Genomic DNA, 6000 nt, shown 5'->3' with positions numbered 1-6000 from the left:
TAGATATTGGTTTTCACTATGTAAAGCGCTTTGAGTCACTAGAGAAAAAGCGCTATATAAATATAATTCACTTAACTTCACACCTGTGGGATGTTCCATATAAGTGTTTGATGAGCATTCCTCAACTTTATCAGTATTTATTGCCACCATTCGCAACTTCTTTGTCACGTGTTGCTGGCATCAAATTCTAAAGTTAATGATTATTTGCAGAAAAAAAAAGTTTATCAGTTTGAACATCAAATATGTTGTCTTTGTGGCATATTCAACTGAATATGGGTTAAAAATGATTCGCAAATCATTGTATTCCGTTTTTATTTACATCTAACATAATTTCCCAACTCATACGGAAACGGGGTTTGTACATAGAACTTTATTATATGTTCAAAAGTGTACAAATCTGAACTAAAATATGTACTTTTGTCAAGGCTGGAACCCATTATTCATATTTACATTGTCTCCTATGGAAAAATTTGCTTCACTATACTTACTTTTCAATTCATGAACCCTGTTTAATAACTGAGAAGTCGAAGATCCACTGTCATTTTTTTCTTCCGCATTTCGCCTCGGTGACAACTGTTCAAAAGCCACTCACAGAATTGCAATTTGTGGTCGGCCGAGCTGCTCCCGCTAAGGGTTCATCAATAGCGCGCGCCATCTCCACTACTTTTGTCCGTCACGTGTCAAACAGCAAGAAATCAATACTCACTCCAAGTTGTTTCAAGGGAGTAAAAAGAGATTTGAAAGAGCGCAGACAGTGAAGGTCACACTCTCTGCATGAAACGTCGATACGCGTGGTGACGGTGGAAAGTAAACAAGATAAGATCGGGACAATTAGATAGGAATTTCACTTTCAACCCTTTCAAAAATCTATTATGAGCCCGGGCTTAACTGCTCTCACACACATCACCACTTCCATGGAAGAGTCTTATGAAAAAGGTTCGGAAGAGACATGATTCGAATCTTGCACTTTAATGCTTGATTAGATATTGATTTGTTGGTTTCTCTCAGTATGATGAATGAGTCTCAATTGAAAATGTGCTTCACAACTAATGATGGGCATTGCAAGTGCGAGTGTGACGCATCACTGTGTGAAAGTCCACTTTTGAAACCTGTTTGGGCAGGAAACTGACAGGCCTGGAATGACCTGGACCCCCTGCTGGTTGATACTGTACACCACTACAGGCCCATTACTTCTTGGCCTGACGACATTCAGATTTCTGTGTGAAAGCGCACACGGTTGAACTAATCTTTGACTTCAGGAAGAACACTGCAGACCCCGCCCCCCTCTACATCAACGGCGAGGAGGAGGTGGAGAGAGTCAGCTCCTTCAAGTTCCTCGGCACCCTCATATCTGCTGACCTGTCCTGGACCCAAAATACAACTGCGGTCATCCGGAAGGCCCAGCGGTGGCTCCATTTGAAAGTTTGATCATATTACGCCTGTACTGGCTCACCTGCACTGGCTTCCTGTGCACTTAAGATGTGACTTTAAGGTTTTACTACTTACGTATAAAATACTCCACGGTCTAGCTCCATCCTATCTTGCCGATTGTATTGTACCATATGTCCCGGCAAGAAATATGCGTTCAAAGGACTCCGGCTTATTAGTGATTCCCAAAGCCCAAAAAAAGTCTGCGGGCTATAGAGCGTTTTCCGTTCGGGCTCCAGTACTCTGGAATGCCCTCCCGGTAACAGTTTGAGATGCCACCTCAGTAGAAGCATTTAAGTCTCACCTTAAAACTCATTTGTATACTCTAGCCTTTAAATAGACTCCCTTTTTAGACCAGTTGATCTGCCGTTTCTTTTTTATTTTTCTTCTATGTCCCACTCTCCCTTGTGGAGGGGGTCCGGTCCGATCCGGTGGCCATGTACTGCTCGCCTGTGTATCGGCTGGGGACATCTCTGCGCTGCTGATCCGCCTCCGCTTGGGATGGTTTCCTGATAGCTCCGCTGTGAACGGGACTCTCGCTGCTGTGTTGGATCCGCTTTGGACTGGACTCTCGCGACTGTGTTGAATCCATTATGGATTGAACTTTCACAGTATCATGTTGAACTTTCACAGTATCATGTTAGACCCGCTCGACATCCATTGCTTTCCTCCTCTCCAAGGTTCTCATAGTCATCATTGTCACCGACATCCCACTGGGTGTGAGTTTTCATTGCCCTTATGTGGGCCTAACGAGGATGTCGTAGTGGTTTGTGCAGCCCTTTGAGACACTAGTGATTTAGGGCTATATAAGTAAACATTGATTGATTTCCTGAGGGTGCTGAGGAAGAACAGACTGGAGAGGCAGCTGATGGTGACCTTCTATCGCTCGGCTGTCGAGAGCCTGCTGACGTACTGCATAACAGTGTGGTACGCCAGCTGCACTGAAGCAGACAAACAGGCGATTCAGAAGGTCATAAAGTTGGCACAAAAAACCCTCCCTGAAGGACTTACACAACTCCCGTTGCCTCAACAGAGCAAAAAACATTACCAAGGACAGCACACACCCTGGCTTCCACCTGTTCGACTTGCTACCATCAGGCAGGCGCTACAGGTGCATCAGAGCCAGAACAAACAGGCTCAGAGACAGCTTCTTTCCCAAAGCTGTCACCATGTTGAACTCTAACTTATAATAATAATAATTCACCCCTGTACAATATAATGCCCTAATACCCTACTGTGCAATACTACCCTTCGAGTGCAATACGTCCGTCACTGATTGTTATTTATTACTTCGGTACTCCTGTCTTGCTCTGTATATTGTACAGTATTTTGTATTTTGTACTTCTATAGTGTTTTGTATATTGTACAGAATTGCTTATTATTTTTATTGGATAGTAGTCTGTTTATTTCAATTGTTAGTTTTTCCTTTATTACCTCTTATGTCATTTATTTCACCCCATATTTGTTCCCACTACCGCACCTTAAGTTGGAGTCTTTAATCTCGTTATATGCAAACATAATGACAATAAAGTTCATTCTATTCTATTCTTCTATTCAATATCCTCCGTTGTTGGGTTCTGTGTCCATTTGCAATGCAATCTGTTTAGGCAGGGAGCTAACTGGGCCTGAATCAATTGGAACCGCTTGCTGGTTGAAGTGAAATGCAATACGCATCCCTTACTTCCAGGTGTATCGACTACACACAATACAATCTTTGTGTGAAAGCGCACACAAGCTGTAGTAGAATATCCCGCTTTGCTACAATGATCTGTGTCAATATACCCTGCACCCCATTTAGACAGGAAGCTCACTTGGAACCCCCCTGCTGGTTTAACGGGAAAGCAATACGTCCATTACTTTAGAGCAGGGGTGTCCAGTCTCCAAACCTCTTGAGGTGGGGGCCACATTGGGCAAAAAAACTAAATTTGGTCAAGGGCCGAAAAGCAGACTGATGTGCTACTCGTTTGAGTGTTACTAAAACGGCCATTCATCTCCGTAATATCGCAAAAATGTGTTCCATTTTGTCCACTAGCGACGCAGAGATCATTATTCATGCGTTCGTTACGGCTCGTCTCCATTACTGTAACCTATTATTTTGGGGTCTCCCTATGTCTAGCATTAAAAGATTACAGTTGGTACAAAATGCGGCTGCTAGACTTTTGACAAGAACAAGAAAGTTTGATCATATTACGCCTATACTGTATATACCTTTACATACATACATACATACATACATACATATATATATATACTGGCTCCCCTGCACTGGCTTCCTGTGCACTTAAGATGTGACTTTAAGGTTTTACTATTTACGTATAAAATACTTAAGGGTCTAGTTCCATTCTATCTTGCTGACGCATTGTCTTTAATGTCCTTTCTAATGAATTAAACAATGGATGTCCGCTAACTTTTTGCAACTCAACGCCAAAAAAACGGAAATGCTGATTATCGGTCCTGCTAGACACCGACCTCTATTTAATAATACAACTCTAACATTTGACAACCAAACAATTAAACAAGGCGACTCGGTAAAAAATCTGGGTATTATCTTTGACCCAACTCTCTCCTTTGAGTCACACATTAAAAGCGTTACTAAAACGGCCTTCTTTCATCTACGTAATATCGCTAAAATTCGCTCCATTCTGTCCACTAAAGACGCTGAGATCATTATTCATGCGTTCGTTACGGCTCGTCTCCATTACTGTAACCTATTATTTTCGGGTCTCCCTATGTCTAGCATTAAAAGATTACAGTTGGTACAAAATGCGGCTGCTAGACTTTTGACAAGAACAAGAAAGTTTGATCATATTACGCCTATACTGTATATACCTTTACATACATACATATATATATATACTGGCTCACCTGCACTGGCTTCCTGTGCACTTAAGATGTGACTTTAAGGTTTTACTATTTACGTATAAAATACTAAAGGGTCTAGTTCCATTCTATCTTGCTGACGCATTGTCTTTAATCTCCTTTCTAATGAATTAAACAATGGATGTCCGCTAACTTTTTGCAACTCAACGCCAAAAAAACGGAAATGCTGATTATCGGTCCTGCTAGACACCAACCTCTATTTAATAATACAACTCTAACATTTGACAACCAAACAATTAAACAAGGCGACTCGGTAAAAAATCTGGGTATTATCTTCGACCCAACTCTCTCCTTTGAGTCACACATTAAAAGCGTTACTAAAACGGCCTTCTTTCATCTACGTAATATTGCTAAAATTTGCTCCATTCTGTCCCCTAAAGACGCTGAGATCATTATTCATGCGTTTGATACGTCTCGTCTCCATTACTGTAACCTTTTATTTTGGGGTCTCCCTATGTCTAGCATTAAAAGATTACAGTTGGTACAAAATGCGGCTGCTAGACTTTTGACAAGAACAAGAAAGTTTGATCATATTACGCCTATACTGGCTCACCTGCACTGGCTTCCTGTGCACTTAAGATGTGACTTTAAGGTTTTACTATTTACGTATAAAATACTAAAGGGTCTAGTTCCATTCTATCTTGCTGATTGTATTTTACCATATGTCCCGGCAAGAAATCTGCCTTCAAAGAACTCCGGCTTATTAGTGATTCCCAAAGCCCAAAAAAAGTCTGTGGGCTATAGAGAGTTTTCTGTTCGGGCTCCAGTACTCTGGAATGCCCTCCCGGTAAAAGTTAGAGATGCTACCTCAGTAGAAGCATTTAAGTCCTATCTTAAAACTCATTTGTATACTCTAGCCTTTGAATAGAATCCCCTTTTAGACCAGTTGATCTGCCGTTTCTTTTCGTGGAGGGAGGGGCACAGATTCGGTGACCACAGATGAAGCGCTGGCTGTCCATAGTCGGGACCCGGGGTGGACCGCTCGTCTGTGCATCGGTTAGGGATGTTTCTGTGCTGCTGACCTATCTCCACTCGGGATGGTCTCCTGCTAGCCCCACTATGGACTAGACTCTCACTATTATGCTAGATCCACTATGGACTAGACTCTCACAATATTATGTTAGATCCACTATGGACTGGACTCTCACAATATTATGTTAGATCCACTATGGACTGGACTCTCACTATTATGTTAGATCCACTATGGACTGGATTCTTACATTATTATGTTGGATCCACTATGGACTGGATTCTCACAATATTATGTTAGATCCACTACGGACTGGACTATCACACTATTATGTTAGATACACTATGGACTAGACTCTTACACTATTATGTTAGATCCACTATGGACTAGACTCTTACACTATTATGTTAGATCCACTATGGACTGGACTCTGACTATTATGTTAGATCCACTATGGACTGGACTCTCACACTATTATGTTAAATCCACTAAGGACTACACTGTCACACTACTATGTTAGATCCACTATGCACTAGACTCTTACACTATTATGTTAGATCCACTATGGACTGGACTCTCACACTATTATGTTAAATCCACTAAGGACTACACTGTCACACTACTATGTTAGATCCACTATGCACTAGACTCTCACACTACTATGTTAGATCCACTATGGACTGGACTCTCACACTATTATGTTAAATCCACTAAGGACTACA

At 41.6% G+C, this 6000-nt stretch overlaps 1 protein-coding gene across 5 annotated transcripts in view; it reads right to left on the bottom strand.

Annotated features, from left to right (window-relative positions):
• Positions 1–6000, bottom strand: part of shdb (Src homology 2 domain containing transforming protein D, b) — a 113200-nt gene that overhangs the window by 57592 nt on the left and 49608 nt on the right. The window lies entirely within an intron of this gene.

This window comes from Nerophis ophidion, linkage group LG22, assembly GCF_033978795.1.
Source record: "Nerophis ophidion isolate RoL-2023_Sa linkage group LG22, RoL_Noph_v1.0, whole genome shotgun sequence".
Taxonomy (NCBI): domain Eukaryota; kingdom Metazoa; phylum Chordata; class Actinopteri; order Syngnathiformes; family Syngnathidae; genus Nerophis; species Nerophis ophidion.
The sequence above is the reverse complement of the archived record's forward strand: the minus strand, read 5'-3'. Positions and strand labels throughout refer to the sequence as shown.